General features: G+C 39.4%; 1 long non-coding RNA gene and 1 pseudogene across 2 annotated transcripts in view; one reads left to right on the forward strand and one right to left on the reverse strand.

The window, feature by feature from the left end:
* LOC134737685 (uncharacterized) overlaps positions 1-12,896 on the reverse strand; it is a 286,300-nt gene extending 273,404 nt beyond the window's left edge. Inside the window, exons 1-3 of the long non-coding RNA XR_010122811.1 lie at positions 12,815-12,896; positions 11,042-11,195; positions 9,990-10,060 (exon numbers count right to left, since the gene is read on the reverse strand). This is a non-coding gene — a long non-coding RNA (uncharacterized LOC134737685). The remainder of the gene's footprint in view (positions 1-9,989; positions 10,061-11,041; positions 11,196-12,814) is intronic.
* An 8,002-nt stretch (positions 12,897-20,898) lies between these two features.
* On the forward strand, positions 20,899-22,424 carry LOC129031556 (Y-box-binding protein 1-like; annotated as a pseudogene). The gene has a single exon (XR_008501074.1). The product of XR_008501074.1 is annotated as a Y-box-binding protein 1-like (transcript).
* Positions 22,425-22,785: the final 361 nt, after the last annotated feature.

A 22,785-nucleotide genomic window follows, 5' to 3' on the forward strand; every position in this document is an offset into this window, starting at 1 on the left:
ACCTTGCCCCAGGAATCTTTTCCATCTGAGTTGTACCCTTTACAATAAACTGGTAAATGTAAGTAAAGTGTTTCCCTGAGTTTGGGGAGCCATTCTGTCAGAGGTGTTTAACCAGAGAGACTTCATCTTGAATAGGGCCTAGGTAAAATAAGGCTGAGACCTACTGGGCTGCATTCCCAGGAGAGAAGGCATTCTTAGTCCCAGGATGAGACAGGAGGTCGGCACAAGATACAGGTCACAAGGACCTTGCTGATAAAACAGCATACTGTAACGAAGCCAGCCAAATCCTGCCAAAACCAAGATGGTGATGAGAGTGAGTTCTGCTTCTCCTCATTATACTGCTCGTTATACCCTCATTATAATGTGTTAGCTACTAAAAGACACTCCCACCATTGCCATGACAGTTTACAGATGCCATGGCAATGTCAGGAAGTTATCCTATATGGTCTAAAAGGGGGTGGAACCCTCAGTTCCAGGAACTGCCCACCCCTTTCCCAGAAGACTCATGAATAATCCACCCCTTGTTTAGCATACAATCAAGAAATAACCATAAAATAGCCAACCATCTGCCTATGGAGTAGCCATTCTTTGGTTTCTTTACTTCTCTAATAAACTTGCTTTCACTTTATGGATTTGCCACGAATTCTTTCTTGCACAAGATCCAAGAAATCTCTCTTGGGGTCTGGATCAGGACCCCTTTCGGGTAACAATTTAACCAAACTAGGAGGAGGTGCTCATGGGAACCCCTGATTTATAGTCAGTCAGTCAGAAGTATTGGGGGCCCAGACTTGCAACTGGCATCTGAAGTGGGGCACTCTTGTGGGACTGAGACTTTAACCTGTGAGATCTGACACTATCTCCAGGTAGACAGTGTCAGAATTGAACTAAATTATAGCACACCCAGTTGGTGTCCAGTGGAGAACTGATGTGCAGGAAAAGCCGACACATTGTTCAAAGAAGTGTTTTGTGTTTGAGTGCAGACAGAAACGGTGAGTATGTGTTTCACCAGACATATTCTGTCCTATCATTCTGTCAGATAAATGGAAGGATGCATTTCTTTATTATCTCATAAAGGGAATTTTTCTGAGGCCTCATTCTTAGACACAAAACTTTCCATCTATTATCTTTTCTAATGGATGTAAACAGTATAATTGCTTTCTCCCACCTGTCTAATGCAAAGCACTAACATATTAAAAAGTGTGTCTTGATCTGTCGTCCTCTCCTCTCTTGGCTCATGTCAATATTTCAAATTTTGTCCTATTTAGGAAAACAAGGATTCTTTGTCTGCAGGATGTTCGAGATCGGGTTTATAATTCCTCTGGAATTATCTTTCCAGAGGAACAAGGAAAATAAACTGGGGAAACCTTTTGGGTGAAGATGCAGGTCATTAGCAGCTTGACACGCAAGAATTCACATTGAACCTGGCCATGTCTGACATTAATGCAAATACTCACTTGGCCCCTGCGGGCTGGGGAGTGAGAAAAAAACGTGGTGTGACAAGATGGATACTGGCAGCTTTGCACTCGGGCAGAGACAGTGAATGCAGCCTGTGGGATCTCTTCCCACCCCGAAGCCCACCATTCTATGCTGTGAGAGGATCTAGGGCCGTATGATAAGGAACAGAAAGTGACATTGTTTTGTTATTGTTTTTATCTGTCGAATCCAAAGAGACTATACATTTAAGGCAGTAAATAGGCTCAAGAAAAATACCAGAATGAGGAGGAGGAGGCTGTCCTAGGCGGTGGAGGGGCAACAGGCATGTGTGAGATGAAGAAAAGGAACAAGATCCTCTCCACAATCTTGTCCAGGTCCAGAGTTTCTTCTCGCCTTTCTCCTCACCTCCTTGCACAAGATAATGCTTGAGATGATGAGACTTCAGGGGCAAACTTCTAGTTCATATCCATTCCCTGCACACTTGCTGAAACAACTGCCCATGATTCTTATTGTGGTCTCCCTACTTCACAACTCCAGCCAAGCCCGGGGGAAGTCTTAGTTCATGAGGGACTAAAAAGAGCTCCTTATGAGAGGCAGGTGCAGTGCTAAGCACTCAACACACACCATCTCTTTTAGTCCTCCCAGAAACTGCGTAATTATTACTATTGTTCCCACTTTACAGATGAGAAGATTGAGAATCAAGCATCTTAAGTGAGCAGCCTCAGGCCACCAGCAAGTCTGAGCTGAGATGTGAATCTAGATGTTCTGATTCCAGGCCAATGCATCTGGGCCTGAGAATTTCAGTTTCCACTTCTACAAATCCCCATCGCCACAGCTGCACACACTCTAGATGAGGTATCCAAAAGCACAAAGCAGAAGTGTGTTTGAGGAGTGCACTGAAGACCTGCTCAAAGTACTGCTGAAGAAGGGAAATTTACAGGGAAAAGAGATTTGCAACAAAAATGGCATGGTCCAGCTCTAGCGCTAGACTCCAGCTTTTGGTGGGGAGGAAATTGAGCCATGGTATAACAAGACTGCCATGGGTAGCTTCATATTTGAGAATAAACCAAGCTCCTGGGCCCTCAGTATGAAGAATTCTGTGGGAACTTGGACTCACACCAAGCAAGCCCTAGGACACAAAGTTGCATGGTTTCTTCATGTTCTCTAATAGTGTTCTGAGTTGACCCAGAAGACAGGGATATGGTAGAAAGGACTGAAGGATTCACTGGATACCTAATTGGATATTTATCCAATTATCCAGAAATATAGTGGAGAGGATTCCAATATGAATCAATTACATTAAATCAAGTGACTTTTGAAATTTCTCCAACCCTAAGATTCCATGAGAAGAAACATGTCTTTGTATTCTTACATAACTTTGCATATCGGGGAAAAGGAAGATGAGAACAATAATAGAGGTAATCACAAGTATTTACTGAGCTCTCACTAAGTGTCTGGCATTCCTATCTCTGATTCTTAGATGCTGTAACCCAGCACCATATGGACAAAGTCAGTGGCAAGAGGTAGAACAAGGACAGCAACAAATTAATTAACTAAATAGGAATTTAATTTGAGTGGAGTCCAACAGGAATTGTAATTCATTTTGGCAGGTTGCACAAGACTTGTCTTGCCCTTCAACAATGCAAAGAAAGCGTTCGACAAAGGAAGCTTCATGAGACTGCCCTACCATTGCCAGTGTTCCTGGCAACATACACGCCCACAGGTCTGCAGAAGAAAACACAGTAGAACTACCTAAAAGATAATGATTCTGACAAGTGATCCTGACATGACGGGCAATTTGGACCTTTCCTCTAAGAGCCTATAGTGATGATCATAGCCATAACCACTATTTGTAAACACACTAACATATGCAGTTTCTCACTTCATTGAGAAACTTCATTGAGTTTACTCCACTTAATTGAATGTTATCTTAGCATCAATTTGCCCATTTTGGACTCCTTTCCAAGTGGCTCCCCAACTAGATCACAAGTTCCTTGAGGGCAAAGCCCTGGCAAATTTCTCTGCCCCTCGAAAACAATCTTTGATAAGTACACAGTCGTGTGCAATAAACACCAAAAGAATGGAACAAAAAACAGTTCTGATGTGGAATCAGCAGCCACTTCTGCCTAGGGCATCTGTATAAACCGTCAATTGCTGGGACAGCAGCTTCAATATATGGCATCTACCCTGGTCTCCCTGTCTTCTGAAAAGTCTCCTCTAGCCCAATGGATGCCTATCAGGCAGCACTCCTCTTTCTGTGCTTCAGTAGGCCCTTGAAGTTCTCTTTTTTTTGACCCTCTTGAGCCTTTAGGGCGTCCTGTTGTTTGTCAATCATTTTTCACACACTATAGTCCTATGGAACTTTGCTGTTTTAGCTATCCCAGAGATTCTCAAACTTGAGCAAGCCTAACAATCCCCAGGGCCCACACTTAGATATTCTGCTCTGGAAAAGAATCAGGAATCTACAGTTTTAATCAGCCCCACCAGGTAATTTCTGATACAGGTGGCCCAGGAATCACCCTTTAAGAAACACGGACTCTGTCAAAGGAATTATGAAAATAGGGTCTTAATCTAATGATTGATTATTATGATTCCTAGGAGCTAGAATCTCGAGTGTGCTTTGTCTCTGGGGTCCTAGAATCACTGCTATTATTCCCAGAATTAGGTTATCAACCAAAGGGATTTCTGAAAGAAAACATTAGAAAAAAGCCCTGATTGAGTCAGAAAGCTGTCCATGTGCATTGATACCAAACTGAGAGGGAGTGAAGCCAGAAAGCCAATGGGAAAGCAACCATTTTAGGAGAATGAGGTCAGATGACAAATGTCACATCACAGTGAAGGGATGTCACAGTTCTTAGTGCAAGAGGCCAGTGAATTACCCATGTGGTTTGCTTTGACTGAAGCCATAAGTTCCTCTCTGTGGCCATGTCATCATTAACTTAAAGCAGCAATAGTCTTTGCTTGCCAGAGCTTATATGTAGTGTGAGGGAGATTCTTAAGCAAAATTGTGAAATAATTTAGGGTGATCTGCACATTTCCCTTTCTCGGTTATCTCTATTCCTATTTTGTTGTACAAGCTTCCACTTATCCACTGAACAAGGTATTTGAGGGCCTCAGATTTTCTTTCCTCTCTTCCACCTGAACCTACTTTCCAAAAAGCATGTGTACAGTTAAGGCTAAAGAATTTATACAGCTAAAAACATGTCTCCCACAATTACTTATATCTTCATATGAATACATTATATTTATTTATGCCTAGTTATGTAATTGCAAATTGTCAGCCAATCATGGGAATATATTTTTTCAAGCAATGGGAGTTTATAGTACTTCTTGGCACAGATATGAGACTGTCTCGTTGCACAAATTTCACAAGACAATTGAAACATCAAGGCCTAGAAGTCATTCACAGACAAGCCATGGACAAGGTTGGTTGCATGATTTATTCTGTAGGTATCCTCTCCCCTTAGTTCCCATAGTACCCAAGTTTGCATTTATCCAGTATTTTTCACACCATTTGTGCTGATCATTCATGTTTCCGTTTCTCCCCTTCCCCCACCAGACTCCGTCTCCCTGGTTCAAGTGACTCTCGTGCCTCAGCCTCCCAAGTAGCTGGGATTACAGGCATAAACCACCACGCTGGACTAATTTTTGTATTTTTAGTAGAGGCAGGGTTTCACCATGTTGGCTAGGCTGGTCTCAAACTCCTGGCCTCAAGTGACCCACCAACCCCGGCCTCCCAAAGAACTGAGATTACAGGCATGAGATGCTGTGCCTGTCCAGAAACCAAGTCTTTCTTAATCATCACCATTCAGGTACATAACTAGTACTCAAAAAGATACATGCTGAAAAAATGAACTCAAGTGACACATACATAAGATCCAAGAAAGAAAAAGAAAGGAAATTTACCTTCCCTGCTTCTATAATTCAGATTACCTTACCCACCCACCTCCAACAATATCTCATGGTATGAGCAAATGATTGGTAACCATGGTTATGTAAGAAAAATGAAAAGGAAGGGGAAAGAACTAAAATGATATAGACATACTAAAAATTTAGAATAATTTGCATCTAATAGGTATAAAAATTTGTAACATTGAGGTTACATAGTTGTTGAGTTTTTTTTACCTTTTCATGTTTTTTAAAATTTACGCTAGTTACCATGATAAATTGGTAACTATGGAGTTAATAATAAAGTGATGAAAAGGCTGTGGCATGGCTTTTTGCAGAGACTGCATTATTGCACACCCATCTTTGACAAAGCAATTTCCCCACAATAACTGTAGTCTCACTGTATAATTATCTCAACCACTGATATTTCTCTAGAACTATAAGAAAGCCAAGTGCTACGTAAACAGGCCTGCTTGTTCACTGCAGATGGACCAGTCTATCTGTAAAAGCAAGTACTCTAAAAGAACGCTCCATGAATGCAAATGAGTCAGCTCTTGGTCCCTTCAGATCAATCCTTTTCTTAATCTAAGCTTTGATTTCTTGTTGCTTCTTTGGTTTAAATCAGATAATGTAAGGATTGGAACTAAAGTAAAATAATAAAAATCATAAGTATTTTATTATTATGTCACTTGTGGTGTTATCATTTTGTCAGAGCTATGAAACTACCTTCATTTTAAGGCATGTGTTCTACAGTTTACCCCTCAGATAGGGCTTAAACTACCAGTATAGATAGAGAAGAAATATAAAGGGTTGCTGTGGTTCAGATGTAGTATGTCCCTGCCGAAACTCATGCTGAAATTTGATTCCTAAATGTAGCAGCGTTGGGAGGTGGGGCCTATTGGGAGGTGAGTCATAGGGGCAGATTTCTCATGAATAGATTAATGTCATCTCGTGGGAATGAGTTTTCACTCTCACGGAACTAGATCGGTTACCACAAGAGCAGGTTGTTCCTCCTTGTATTTGCTTTATTTATACACCCATTCACCTTTCCATGTCTCTACCATGTCTTGACACAGCACATGGCCCTCACCAGACGCAGAGCAAATGCCAGTGCCATAATCTTGGACTTTCCAGTCATCAGAATTGTGAGCTTAAAAAAAAAAAAAAAAAAAAACAACCCTTTTCTTTATAAATTACCCAGCCTCTCGTATTCTATTATAGCATCACGAAATGGACTAAAACAGGAGTAAAGGGCATATATGTAGATGATGTTTTTTTCTCTTTGACTGATGTAGAAATTTACTAGATCCATATGGGACTAGAGTATATACATACATATATATGTGTATATATATGTATATATCTATATATGTATATAGAGTATATATACACATATATATGTATATATATACTCTAAAATAAATAGATATATTTATATAACATTTATAGTATCTACATGCTATAAAATGCATCCATTTTAAGTGTACAATTCAATTACTTTTAATAAATTCACAGAGTTCTGCAACCATTACCAAAATCCAGTTTGAGAACATTAGATTCTTCTGAAAAGCTCCCTCATGTTCATTTGCAGTCACCATCCCGCTGTTTCTACTCCCAATGGCAGGCAAACACTAATCTGCTTTATGCCTCTGTAGGTTTGTCTTTCTGGACATCTCATCTATTGGATGTTCATTGAATCATACAATATGTGCTCTTTTGCATATGGCTTTTTCCACTTAAAATTTATCCACGTTGTAACATGTATCAGTTACCTATTCTTTTTGTTGTTGCTAAATAGTATTCAATTACAGGTATATATCATTTTTTAATCCATTAACAAGTTGGTGGGTATTTAGATTATTTCCCACTTTTGTCAATGGTGAATAATGCTGCCATGAACATTTGCATACAAATCTTTGTGTAGATACATGCTTTCATCTCTCTTGGGTAGATTCCTAGCAATGGAATTGCTGGGTCACATAGTAAATTTGAATTTTTGAAAAACTGACAAACTGTTTTCCAAAGCAGTTCCCCCGTTTTAAATTCATACCAGCAATACATGAAAATTCAGTTTCTCCATATCCTCACCAACACTTATTATTGTCTTTTTTATTATAGCCATTCTAGTGGATGTGAAATGATATCCCACTGAAATTTAATGTGCATTTCCCTAATGGCTAAAGATTTTGAACATCTTTTCATGTGCTTATTAGCAATTCTTGTATCTTCTTTTGTTCATTGGTTTTTGTTTGGCTGGTTGGTTGGTTGGTTGTTTTTTTATTTTTATTTTTTTGAGATGCAGTCTTGCTCTTGTTGCCCAGGCTGGAGTACAATGGCATGATCTCAGCTCACTGCAACCTCCACCTCCCAGGTTCAAGCAATTCTTCTGCCTCAGCCTCCCTTGTAGCTGGGATTACAGGCACCTGCAACCACAACCAGCTAATTTTTTGTATTTTTATCGAGACAAGGTTTCACTATGTTGGCCAGGCTGGTCTCGAACTCCTGACCTCAGGCAATCCACCCGCCTCAGCCTCCCAAAGTGCTGGGATTACCGGCGTGAGCCACTGCGCCTGACTCATTGGTTTTTTTAACATAAAGTTTTTAACATCGAATTTTAGAAGTACAAAAATATTTTATAATTGTATGGCCTAACCCCTTTATCTTAGAAGTCAGAGAAATAAAGACTAGAGATACAAACAATTTTGCTCAAGGCACAAGAGCAAACTGATGGTAAATTGACATTTTAATTTCCTAACTCTGAATTGAGTTAAATTCAAACTCACTTCCCTGGCAGTAATTAAGTTATTCTCTAATATAGTTATTAGTGAAAAGAAACTAATGAAAAGCCAAAAATCGTAGATTCCTTGGGAACAAGAATCATGTGTTCCTCATTTCTGTGACCGTCTTTGCACCCACCATAGTCCCTTATCCATTGTCGGCACTTAAGGAATGTCTGCTTAAATGAAAAGACATCAATGAAGCCTCAGTCCAGTCAGAATTATGTAACAGTCAAGTGCAATGATAGTCCTTGACTATATCGAGTATATTCTGGGTTTCATATCATTATATAGCCTTCAAAAAATTGTTTTAATTACTGTGGACACCAACCATCATAAACCTACCAACTCAAAGTGGTAAATCCTTTGAGCATCTACCTCAGCATTATCCAGCATGTATTCCGAATACAGATGCCCAGGTCTTACTCCAGACTAACCGAATCTAAATCCTTGAAGGTGAGACCTGGGAGTCTACATTTTTCAAATACCTCCAGAAACATTTATGCACCAAAAGAAGAAAAAAATGAAAGCCACTGATATAACAGATGCTGTGCAGCATATCATAGGATTACTTACTTGAAAGCATTAGGTAGAACAAGGACTGGTGATTTAGAAGGGATTCTAATCATGGAAAACTAAAAGAATGTCACAATTGTTGAACTACCTCATGAACTACCAATGGTACACACAACTTTCCAGGAAGCCTTTAATAAGTTGGGATCAATAATCCATACTGACTTTACAAAAGCATTAAGGGACAAAACACTCCTTGATTGTCATGGACATCATTACAAAAGGCATTGATGGGCTCTCTGCTCCATCTCACGGTGCTGCCAACACCAAACTCTGCTCTAGTTATTTGGAACATAAGATTTTATAGGTAACATCCATCTTGATAACACGCCTGCATTTGCTTGAATTGGATTTAAAAACTTGCACCACAACCATATCTAAGCAGTCACTGTTGCAATGTATCACCTCCAGCAAACTATTAGGCATAAAAGAAAAGTGTAAATGATTAAGAATGAACTAAAGCACATGCTCAGAGAAGATGGATAAACAAGACCAGGTGAATTTCTGTTTCTCAGCTTGCCACTTCTCATCCAATCACTGTCATCAGTATCATTAATGGGGCATTATGTGAATGTCAATTGACCATTTGTATAGACTTGCTCACACTAGAACTTCCTCTACTCATTTTCATGGCTGGTACCACAACTAAAATAATTGCCCCCATGCCCAACCTTGCAATCCACTCCTCTTCATGTTACACCTTCTTCAAGTATGTAGTAGATTGTGTTTTCCAAAGATAGACACTAAAATATTTCCCATCCCACCTGCTGCTCCGCAATGTGACCTTACCACCTCCCGTCACCCCCCATTTAAGGGTGCAGTCTATTTTTCAACCCCTTCTTGAATTTAGGTGAACTCTGAGACTAATTACACAAGAAGTGACACCGTACCCCTGTCAGAATCATCCTTAACTATTTTGACAACTTTTGCTTTGTGACTTTTGGAAGCCAGACATCATGTAAAAAGTATGACCACCCTGAGCAACAATTTTTTGGGAAATCCAAGCCACCTGGAGAGGCCCTAGAAGTCGAGACCGCAAGAAAAAGAGGCCAACACCGCCAAGACACTGGATGTGTCAGTGTGGTAGACATCTTGGAGGTAGATCCTCCTCATCTACTATCCCAGCTGATGCTGTGATTGGAGCTCATCACCCAGCCAAACCCTCTCCACATTCCTGACCTACAAAATCAAAGATCAAGAGAAAACGGTTGTTTTAAGGCACTAAATTGGGGATGGCTTATTATATAAGAATAGATAACTGAAACAAAACATTGAATAGTGCTTTAACCTATTTACTTTATGTATTTGTTTACTTACTTGTCTGTCTGAATGTAAGCTTCATCAGGCCACAGCCTTTTCTGTCTTCTTCTCCACTGTGTATGCAGTTCCTGGAATAAAGCAAGTGTTCAATAAATATCTGTTAAATTATTATTGAATGCATTTTTGTCACTGGAGAGTCTACAAGCAAGCAATAATGTACTCTGGTTGATACCAGTACATTGTGGTACTGTATATTATACCAGTTCTTCTTTTATTTTTATTGGAGGCATTCATCTTTGTGAGGAAATACATGTCATGAAAAGTCCAGAAAACATAGGGACAAATGTCACATCATCACACTGATTAACCCATTTATGCCAGAGGTTGCAAATTTTTTGTCTGAAAAATCAGACCTTGGTGATGACCTTTAGCAGCAGGATATAAATAACTCTACAAGCTTAGCGTTCCAATAATGGAACACTAGGCAAATGGATTAACTGCAATTTTCAAAAGCAGACCAAGAGACACATTTCATCCAGGGCCACCAATATTTCATTTTTAGTATAACTCCTGAGCTCCCACCAGGGTCACAAAGTAAAGAAACCAATATTTGCTCCCTGATCAGAGCAATCGCTGATACAGGGCCATACAAAAGGAATGAACTTAAGATATTACTTGGAGAGGGAATATGGCTTTCAAGGATAAGGAAGGATATGCTGTATCAGAAATACCAGTAAGAGCTTGGGTTCACAGTTTTATACGTTTTCAAGGTCCTCAAAGTTCTTCACTAAGGATTTGATTATCCCTGCATAATATTGAATATAATTTTCCTCATTGAAAGACTGATATCAAAGTCTATTCATCTCCTCCTTAATGTACAACAAAACCTTGAGAATTCCAGCAGTTTTATATCTGCTGGCACATTAAGTACTTATAAACTTGCAATTGGAGCCCTTCCTAGAAAGCATATTTATACACCAAATATATGTTTTTGAAAACAATTTATCTGCTTCTATAAGTACCATAATAGTAATAGACATATAGTTTCTCCAATTATTTTGTTTGTCTACAAAATAACTTAGAACATTAAGCAGCAAGGGTACCCTCACCTTACCAAAGAAGCAAAGTCTGTTTCCTCCAAAATGTCAGAAGTTCATTTTCCCTAGCTCAGGGTAGCGAGCAATTACAAACCTACGCTGTTCCATGCTCTGCACAGATGTCGTTGGTAGATGAATGCACATGTCTTATATAGAGCCATTAGCCCTAGAAAAAAAGATTGATAATGGCAATGAGAATGTTAGCAAGCCTTTGTTTGCCCTTCCTTGTTTTATATGAGGTTTTCTTCATGCTTTTCCCTTCTCTTACAGACCATTGTAAATGCGTTTGCCATTTGGTGATTTTGTCAAGGATTTTTCAGATTTTCTTTATATAGATGCTATTCATCTATTCTCAGAAGTGTCTGTGAAACTGACATTCTAATATAAGATTTGGTCTCTAAAGTTGTACAGGATGACCACAAATAGAAATTGATATTAACATGTTAAAATTTCCTGCCTCAATATTTTATCTGTATTCATTAATTTATTTACCTCAATGTCTCAGTTTTAAAACACACCATCCTTAATGCAGGGTGCAAACCATTATACATGTTAAATGAGTCAAATTGCACCCTCTGCCAATATCAGCGTGATACCCATCCTTCCATTACACCCACCATCACTAACACTCACAGCCTAAACAATCACTCTTGGTTCCCCAGCTGGGGCTTGCAAAGAGAGATTCTTGCTGCTGGCACTTGTATAAAATCAAACTATTAAGGAGTAGAATACCTGAGATGCTTCTAATTGCAGAAAGATGGCTGGGTTGTTAGTAAGAGAGTCTGATGCTCATGCTGACCACAGTTTTAAAAAGTACAGTCATGTACCATGTAACGGTTCCATCAGTGATGGACTGCATATAGAACAGTGGTCTCAGAAGATTATAATGGAGCATACATAGAAACCTGATATATGGTACTTGATATTGGCATTTCAGGTCAAGTAGGGGAAATGATTGATATTCAGTAATGGTGCTGGCATATTTGGTTTTCACATGAAAAATATATATACCATTTAGGTTGGTAAGTACACTCTATGAGGTTCACACAACAATGAAATTTCCTAACACATTTCTCGGAAGATATCCCTGTCACTAAGCAACACAGAAGTGTACTCTTTTTCCCCCTTAAAGTAATATCATGACATGATGGTTACTGAATTAGTCTGCTCAGGCTATAGTAACAAAATGCCATGGACCGGATGACTCAAACAAAAGGAATTTGTTTCTCATAGGTCTGGAGGGCAGAAAGTCCAAGATCAATGTACTGGCTGATTCAGTGCCAGGTAAAGGCTCTCTTCCTGACCTGTAGACAGCCACTTTCTCATTGTGTCCTCACATGGCAGAGACAGAGAGAGAACAAGCTTTCTGGTGTCTCTTTATAAGAACATGATCCTATCACTAGGGCCTAAACACATGACCTTGTCTAAACCTAGTTACCCCCAAAGGGCTCCATCTCTAAATACCATCACATTGAGAGTTAGGATGCCAACCTATGAATGGAGAGTAAGGGGAGACAATAACTTGGTCCATGCCAGTAATTAAGACCATGATGAAAATTCAGGAACAAAGCAAGGCTAAGAGACCATTAGAGGAAATAGTCAATAGTGTTCTCATATTTTGTAATAGCTCCTGTGCCCAACTATATAGGATCTGTCTACAGACTTATTCTCCTTGAAAGCAAAATGTAATATCTATGTCTCTATAAAATAGGAGACCAGTTTTCAGCTTGTATCTGAAAGTTTAAAAAGTTCTACCAAAATGAGCAAAGTTTAATTCCCTCTTACCCTGCCACCAAGGGACCAAATAAGAGAGGCAGCCAACCAGGTAAACAGCGTACTCTGACTAAAGATGCAGAAAGCTACAAAGCTGTAGGAAAGAAAAAGAAGTCACTTCTAGGGCAACTTAACCAGCAGCAGAGATTTCACAGAAGCCCTTACTCATAAGCAGAGACTCTTGACTTCAGAACACATCTGCATCTTAAACACAGAAGAGAAAAACATTAATACATTGTGGGAGACAAGAATATGCCACCCCAAAATATGAAGGATTGTTAAGTTGAATTAAGAACAAGCAGATGCAGAACAGCTCTCTGCCCTCCCTCTATTTGCTGAAAAGCAGGAAGCAGATTTACAAAGATAAAAGGTATCCTGACCCCCTTCTCTACCAGGGAGAGAAAAAAATTAACCACTGAAGACAGCTTTGGACGCACGTCAGCCTGGAGATGGGATGAGAGGAATCTACATTAACAAGCTTTACTAATTCACCTTTATCTGCCTTCCCACCATTTGCTGCTGCTGGAGATTCAAAGTCCTCTCTTTTGTCTTGTCACTTCTCTAAAATGTCACTGTTCTTTGTTGATGATGCATATAATCTGGAATTCAAAGCCACTTCTTTAAGACTATTCATCTCCTGGGTGTTTCCCATGTATTTATAAAATACATATGTTAATAAATTTCTGTTTGTTTTTCTCTTATTAATCTGTCTATTGTTACAGGGCTCCATTTCAACAAAGAACTTATGAGAGTTGAAGTAAAGATTTTTTTTTCCTAGAACCTCAGAGTAGGATCCATAGAACCTAAAAACTTAAGAAAATTAGACTGGTTTAGAACAGAAATTATTCCCTTAACTATACCTGATTACATATATTTACCAACTTCTACTAATGGGGCATCGGAAATTAATATCACACTTCCAATTTTTATCGACATTTATGTAGTATAATAACATAATTTTCATTCCATAAAATGGCTTAATTCTCAGTCAATCCCTTGTATAATTTTCATAAAGTCATGAAGTTTTAAAACCCTCTAGATATTAAATGCCCAAGCTGAGAAGGTTAAGCAAGTGATATGTTTTAGAACTTCTGTACTCACAAAGATTATTTGTATCTCCCAAGAACTTGGTACCTCTCATTTGCAATGCTAAAATTAGTTTATGAGTCATTGGTGCTAGCTTAGTTCACATAAATCTATACAAGAATGAAGATCATAGATTGCAAATTATTGTCTACTTCCCCTCAATGTATAAATCCAATTGAAACACTATCTACCCATCAGATGCAAAAAGAGACAGATGCTACCTAGTGTCTGATAGCTTCAAGTGCATCCCAATTCTACTCGAGTCTAGTTCCATTTTGGGATTATCCAGATACAGCTACGTCAAAAGTTAGTGTGATATGTTACATGCAAAGAACACTCAACACATTCTGGTGCTAGTTTTTCTATTAACTATATGTATCATGTTAGGCAAGACCCTCATGTGTCTTGAATTAGTTGCTTTCCATGACCTCTTGGAAGTAATAGACTCTGATTTCAGTTCTGACTAATGCAAAGCCACCTGTGGAAATCTAATCTTTTTACATTGAAATCTTGATGTAGAGCAGAACCAAATTCCAGAAAAGCAAACAACATTTTCCAGGCCTAACCTGTGATGTACATTGACTTCACTCTGTAAAGGAGATGTACATTGACTTCACTCTGTAAAGGAGCATGTTTTCTGTATAAATGCAGTACAAACATGAAATTGAGACACAAGTGCACATTACGTCACTCCAAGCAATGATTTATCATCAGGTATAGCAAGGAAAAAACAAAATAAAGTCAAGGTGACCAAACTCTTGGTTTTCAAAAGACCTCTAACAATTCACTAGATAAAGTATGATAGCTGCTCAGACTTTGTCTTATAGTTTAAAATAGTTAAGAAAAATGTTCTCCAGTTTTATGTATTAACAAGTTCTGTAAAATTTCTTTTTAACTAGACCACATAACAAAATCTTTCCCAAAAGAAAAATGAATGGAAAATACAGCAAAATATGGCAACTGCTAAATCTTGTTTCTTACCCCTTTAATTCTTTGTATCATGTTCTATTCTCAAATGAGTTTAGTAATCTAGAAGGTAGTCAGGCCTGTGTCCAGTGGTTTATAAAGACAGATGACAGTGTAATACACAGGAAATCCATCCATGTTCTAAGAGATCTGCAATTGATCTGGCCTGCTTGATGAAAGTATTTCTAACCTACTACTTAGTCTATAAGATTCAGGTGAACAGTATGTGGGACTCTGACCTTGAGAAGTATGAACACAGATTCATTCCATGTGTACTAACTCTATAAAATATGACAAATCATTTGCATTAACAATGTGGAAAGTCTGTCCACAAACCCATAGAGGACACTTGGTGTTTTGTGCGTCTTTTTTCCCTTACAGTGCTTTTCAGTCTGGAAGTCATTCCTACTAACTTGAAAAAACTCAAGACAAGTCCTTCAGCCTGACCACAAGCCAAGCTTATCGTGATGTAGGTTGAGCTTCTCTGCCTGCCAGTTTCATCCCACATGTCAATTACAAAAAGCTACTTATTATGTTTTTTCCATCCTTATCTGTCTAATGTGGAGGACAATCTCTTCAGGCAACCAGAGCAGATTCTGTCATTTCTGAAGGCTTAAGAGCTGCTAAGCAGTTACCTCTCCTTGCCTCCTGGCTCTGAATTTTCCTGGTGTCAATCATCAGCTCTTCTCCAAGAGCATGCTTCAGATCCAGCTCTTCCATGTCATTCCACGCTTAATCCCATCTAGGATCAATTATGTCTCTAAAAATGAGAGATGAAAACATCTCTTTGAAATGGTTTAGATACCAAATGGACTTGATGGCAGAGGGGCCATTGTTCCTGATAGGGCACCTATCAATTTTCTGTGACTGTCCCTGAAGGCCAGTGTCTGTGAACTCCAACAGACTTGTGAGTTCTTTATTGAGTGCCAGCTGTACACTGTACTCTATACAATAAATCTCTGTGTTTCCTAAAAACCAATTATTAGATCATTCTTCAGTGATCTAAAGCTGAGTAATCTTCAGTTTTTCCTTCAGGCTAAATAGCCCAAGTATTTTACATTCATTTTCCCCTGCCTGTTCCATTTTCCTCTAGTTCCCTTTAGGTCTTCTTCTATCTTGTCAATGAACAGTGCACATTCTGCAAACAAATACACTGGGGCACAAACTGAAAATAAGACTAATTTGTCACTTCCAAATATTTTGTTTCTGCATAGCAACAGTATCATCCTTACTTCATGAGCCACAGCAGAAATTTGCCAGCACCTGGTAAGTTTTTTATTTCTTTCATGTGGTGCTTAGTCATTGCCCTTTCTATCTTTGTATTTGGGCTTTTGGTCCCACTACATATTGGAAATGTCACTCTTATTTTCTTGGCTTCCTTGACAATATATACAGGGAGTGGGTGGCCTCTTACCTGACCTGGGATATTATAAAGGACATAGGGTGGCATCAGTAACGCTTTCAGATGTTCTCATTTATGATTACATGACTTGAATAATCTATAAGGTAATTTTGTTGGAAAGACTTAGGGGGTGATACTGTAATTCTTACATGTAAAGCACTTTGAAGGGCTTTCACATATATAACCCATTTCATTCTCATAGCCTTACTTTGATGTAGGCTGAGCAAGGCAACATATTATTGACCACTTTTTACAAATGCAAAAACTGAGGCTTAGAGCAATTGATGACTTGCCTATTGTCACATTACTAGTAGAAATGCCAGTCAGAATAAAAATCCAGGTTTTCTGATTGTCTATCCAAGAGTAACTTTTCTACTCTGGGGTTTTCATTCTTCAGTAAGAGCTGTAAGGACTGAGAGCCACTCAGGGACCTGCCACAAAGAAGGAGGCCACATGGCCAGGGCTTTATGCCCCAGCCCCTGCTTCAATCAGGGCAGGTTGACATGTATCTATTTTATCAATTGGGTTTCTGTTTAATCTTTACTGTATAAGATTTCTGCTTAAAAACATACGCATTGTTTGACTACTCAGCACCATGCTAAAAAGAACATCAAGGGAGTAGAAGCCATGAAGGATTGGGGGGGGGCGGTGTCCAAAGAAGAATAAACAAGCTAAGACATGAGTGAATTGAGGATCACCAAATATATAGTCAGCTCCAGGTGGCATCTCTGTCTAACAGCAGATCTGCACATGGGTAGATGTTAACCCCTCAGAGAATAGTAAAAGGGCAGTAGACATTGTTTTTATTCTTAATAAACATGAATTCTGTAGAGAAAATGGAACGGCTCTATAGAAAAATGCACAGACACATACAACTCAATTACATTAACACCTGCATAACAATAATAGTTCAGCAATCCCTAGCGTTGGCTGCCACAGCCAACACAAAACCTCATGCCCCTTGCTCACTCTGCCCTTGTTCTCCCTTGCTGAGCCCTTATTTATGTCCAAGGCCCAAACTTCTCATAAATCCTTATCTTTTCTTAGAAAAAAAGGAAGAAAACACCCTGAAAAACAAAGCCTCAAGGAAGTAAGTGCATGCTGCCTCTCCTAAGGGATGTAGCATTTTAAAAAAAGGACTCTACCAAGGGAAAGGCTAAGGTTGAAGGGAAAAATATGAATTGTTAATGGTTCAGTCAAACTTTGATGAAGGACATAATTCATTGATTCATTTATTTTTATTTTTTTAGAGAGAGAGTCTTGTTCTGTTGCCTAGGCTGGAGTGCAATGGCACCAACATACCTCACTACAGACTCAAACTCCTGGCCTCAGGCGATGCAAGGGGGTAATTTAGAATAGGAGCTCTCCCTGGGATGTTTCATGTCTGTCCACAAAGACACACAAACATCCCTTGGCATATGACGACACCATCTGGGAGCCCAGGCAAATCTATGGTGAAGCAAATGGAGCATAAGCCTTAGAGCCACTTAATGCCCCAGACTTCCAGCCACAGCCCTGGAAGAGGCGCTGCAATGTGTTTTTGCAAAATTGGCACAACAGTGAGGTTGTTTGTTTGTTTGTTTTTAGCTGTAATTGTTTAAGCTACTGGATCTTCCCATTCTGACTTCTCCATCACACTTCTGTCTGTCATGTCAGGCAGCATCAGAGTGGCTACAGGCCTCATTGGAATCCTGCTAAGAAGTTGAGTTAAGGTATATTTAATTTGGTTCGGAGGATATATTTATGTGGCTTACAGCTGTTTCTTTATATAATTAAATTATTCCTCGCTGTCTGTCCCATTGTGGGAATGACTTCCAGAAATATTTGTATTATCAACTACACCATACTATGAAGGACCAGTACAGAGGTCATATTGCAATACATTTGTCTCATACAGCACCGAGCTCTAGAAGTATGTGGGCAATAGAGAAGAAACATGTTTTTAATTGTATAGAACCGAAAGCTAGACTCTGGAGAATTCTTCAAACCACCAGATGGATAAAAGTCTAAGTAGAGGATTCATTTATCATTCTTATCAAAACAGAAGTTCTCACCTATTGAGGAAGACTCACTAATGCAGTGTATATGGTTACAAATAAACTATGTTTTTTTCTGGAAATTATGTAAAAGTGAATTTTTCAAAACTCCTGCGTTTATTTTATTATTTTATTTTTGAGGCAGGGTCCCACTCTGTCCCCTAGGCTGGAGTGCAGTGGGGCAATCATACCTCACTGCAACTTCCAACTGCTGGGCCCAAGCGACACTCCCTGCTTGGCCTCCCAAAGTGCTAAGACTACAGGCATGAGCTGCTGCACCCAGCCCTAGAGTCCTCTTTTTAAAGGGCAACAGTGCTGCATGGTCGTGCATTTGCATGTGGTCAAGCTTAGGCACCCCAACTATTGAAAATAAGAAACAAATTTCAGTCAACCATATTAGATGAAACACTGAATTGTCTTCATATTCTTTCAATAGAAAATAATATCACAAAATAATTTCACATAAAAAAGCAATACAAAACTAAACAGCCAAAAATATAAAGAAAGGGGTATTCTAAAGATGTGTCAGACAGTTATAATTTAAAATATCATGGCATTTTTCAGATATAATGATACTTGTAGTATTTGTCAATTTTATAAAATTTATAATTTGTTTAATTTCTCTTCTCATTCCAAATAAATACCATCTTTGGTCCTTGTTATATATTTTTAATCTTCTATAATTTTTCTTTAAAAGGATTCCAAAATTGAATAAACTTCTGGCCTACAAATCTTGGATTTTCTTTTGCTGAGAGTGACATTTGAGGTGAATTATGCTTGGAAGATTTTGTCCTCACAGCTATCCAACGTGAACTTCTTAAACTCGGTGAAGATCAAATGTGATTATTTCCTTTCCTGTCCAAATTTTCTATCTGCTTGTGAATTCTCTTTCAGCACATCACTTAAAGCAAAACTGAAGGATTCTTCATAATTTTTAGTACTGTATTCATCTTCTAGAAAAAGATGAATCATGGTTATAATTTTTATTTTTACCACTGCCTTTTGTTCAGCCCCACAAATGATTCAAAAAGCATAATCATTCTTGCAAAAAAAATTCAGAATCCTTGCCAAATGAAAATGATTCATTCTTTCCCAAAAAATAAAAAACAATGTATTATTAACAATAAAAGCTTTGCAAGCATAAAAGTTGTGAATCCAGTTCTCAAAAATCTATTTCACAAGACTATTCATGCCTTTCATTTAAGGAAGCAATACTCATATATTTTAAGTTTGCACATGCATATAATTTACTAAATTTAAATCAAATATAATATAATGTATCTACACACAGTGTCTAAGTATGAAAGTCGGTATTTTAATATAATTGCCCATTTATATTAAAAGCCTCTTATAAAAATCTTTTCCCCTCCTGAAATATCTTTTTTCCCAATGAGAATAATAGTCATAATTACAGAGTAGTAACACATGACAGATAATGTTCCAATGTTAGAAAATTAGTTCTTTCTTAGCCTTGCAATGGAACCCCTTTTATCTGACTTTAGTATCGGTGTCATATGCAATAAGGGTATTATTTGGCTTTTCAGGGTAAAGAGACACCTAGTAAGGAACTCGCTAAGCCAAAATTCTTATATTAACTAACACTGACAACACTCAAAGAAAACCAAGATAATCGAATAGAATGGTTTTGTTCAACCTGAAACAGTTGTTTAAAATTACATTTAAAGCCATTTTTTAAGTTAAAATCCAGTTTAATAGTCTCAGCACATTGATTTTTTCTTCTGGTAAACCTGAATGTCCAGGGAGCCATTTCCAAATGGGTCTTGACATTGTGGAAGTCTAGTACTATATCCACTCTGCTCAATTTATGCTTCAAAATTTAGTCTTCAACTCCCCAACCCAGAATATCTAGAATATTCAAATAGTCGATAATAATAACATAGTGAAGAGTACTGGCCAATGTGTCTATGTCCAAGCCTACCACTGCCTAACCACAATGTGCTTGTCTGTAAAGTGGGAAGTAGGAGGATGGGTTAAACAACGTTTTTTTTGTTTTGTTTTGTTTTGTTTTGTTTGAAGACTTACTTTTTGGGTAACTCTCTAACCATGGATAAGGCCATACTCTCTTTAATTCTTACCATAACCCCTTGGTGATTATTACTTTCTCCATTTTACAAATGAGGTGAGACTCAGAGAATGGGAGGAAAATAGGTAGAAGTTTCTACTTCTTTACGACTGCCAGAGATTTTGCTGGTTATTGTACTTACTATTTAAAAATAACTCTGCCAGATCTTTACTCTTTAGTATAGGAAAGTTGGTCTCAGAAAGTCTAAGCTGCATTGCTAAGAAGTGGCAAACATAGGGCTGGCCGCAGTAGCTCACGCCTGTAATCCCAGCACTTTGGAAGTCTGAGGCAGGCGGATCACGAGGTCAGGAAATCGAGACCATCCTGGCTAACACGGTGAAACCCCGTCTCTACAAAAAACACAAAAAAATTAGCCGGGCGTGGTGGCGGGCGCCTGTAGTCCCAGCAGCTCAGGAGGCTGAGGCAGGAGAATGGCATGAACCCGGGAGGCGGAGCTTGCAGTGAGCCAAGATGGCGCCACTGCACTCCAGCCTGGGCGACAGAGTGAGACTCCGTCTCAAAAAAAAAAAAAAGATTTCGATTGGTAGCGGGAGCGGAGAGCGGACCCCAGAGAGCCCTGAGCAGCCCCACCGCCGCAGCAGGCCTAGTTACCATCACACCCCGGGAGGAGCCGCAGCTGCCGCAGCCGGCCCCAGTCACCATCACCGCAACCATAAGCAGCGAGGCCCAGACCCAGCAGCCGCCCGCCGCGCCCGCCCTCAGCGCCGCCGACACCAAGCCCGGCACTACGGGCAGCGGCCCAGGGAGCGGTGGCCCAGGCGGCCTCACATAGGCGGCGCCTGCCGGCGGGGACAAGAAGGTCATTGCAACGAAGGTTTTGGGAACAGTAAAATGGTTCAATGTAAGGAACGGATATGGTTTCATCAACAGGAATGACACCAAGGAAGATGTATTTGTACACCAGACTGCCATAAAGAATAACTCCAGGAAATACCTTCGCAGTGTAGGAAGTGGAGAGACTGTGGAGTTTGATGTTGTTGAAGGAGAAAAGGGCGCGGAGGCAGCAAATGTTACAGGTCCTGGTGGTGTTCCAGTTCAAGGCAGTAAATATGCAGCCGACGGTAACCATTATAGACGCTATCCACGTCCTAGGGGTCCTCCACGCAATTACCAGCAAAATTACCAGAACAGTGAGAGTGGGGAAAAGAACGAGGGATCGGAGAGTGCTCCCGAAGGCCAGGCCCAACAACGCCCGCCCTACCGCAGGCGAAGGTTCCCACCTTACTACATGCGGAGACCCTGTGGGCGTCGACCACAGTATTCCAACCCTCCTGTGCAGGGAGAAGTGATGGAGTGTGCTGACAACCAGGGTGCAGGAGAACAAGGTAGACCAGTGAGGCAGAATATGTATTGGGGATATAGACCACGATTCCGCAGAGGCCCTCCTCGCCAAAAACAGCCTAGAGAGGACGGCAATGAAGAAGATAAAGAAAATCAAGGAGATGAGACCCAAGGTCAGCAGCCACCTCAACATCGGTACCGCAGCAACTTCAATTACCGACGCAGACGCCCAGAAAACCCTAAACCACAAGATGGCAAAGAGACAAAAGCAGCCGATCCACCAGCTGAGAATTCGTCCACTCCCGAGGCTGAGCGGGGCGGGGCTGAGTAAATGCTGGCTTACCATCTCTACCATCATCCGGTTTAGTCATCCAACAAGAAGAAATATGAAATTCTAGCAATAAGAAATGAACAAAAGATTGGAGCTGAAGACCTTAAGTGCTTGCTTTTTGCCCGTTGACCAGATAAATAGAACTATCTGCATTATCTATGCAGCATGGGGTTTTTATTATTTTTACCTAAAGACGTCTCTTTTTGGTAATAACAAACGTGTTTTTTTAAAAAAGCCTGGTTTTTCTCAATACGCCTTTAAAGGTTTTTAAATTGTTTCATATCTGGTCAAGTTGAGATTTTTAAGAACTTCATTTTTAATTTGTAATAAAAGTTTACAACTTGATTTTTTCAAAAAAGTCAACAAACTGCAAGCACCTGTTAATAAAGGTCTTAAATTAAAAAAAAAAAAAAAAAGGCAAATATGTCTGAATCAAGGTTGCCTTGGCTACAAGCCTTGTGTTTCTTCTACATAACTGCTTCTTGAATCAGTTTTTCTCTTAGTTCTCTTCCAGTCAGATAAATGGACCAATGAAAGTGAGTGAGTTGCCTAACCTTCAAAGATACTTCAGTGTTCCCCCAAGAAGTGCTCCAATTCCACTTATGAGGAGATGTCTCCCTGAGCATTTCCATCAACCTAAAGGCAGGTTGGAAGAAAGAAAATTATTAACAGGCTCCAACTTCAAATTCTGTGGGCCCACAGAAATTGTAGGTATCATTTTGGAACAAGAACTATAGCATGAACTTCATTCATAAGAATCATTCATCTTTAAAAATA

The sequence above is a fragment of the Pongo pygmaeus genome, chromosome 11 (genome assembly GCF_028885625.2).
Source record: "Pongo pygmaeus isolate AG05252 chromosome 11, NHGRI_mPonPyg2-v2.0_pri, whole genome shotgun sequence".
Taxonomy (NCBI): Eukaryota; Metazoa; Chordata; class Mammalia; order Primates; family Hominidae; genus Pongo; species Pongo pygmaeus.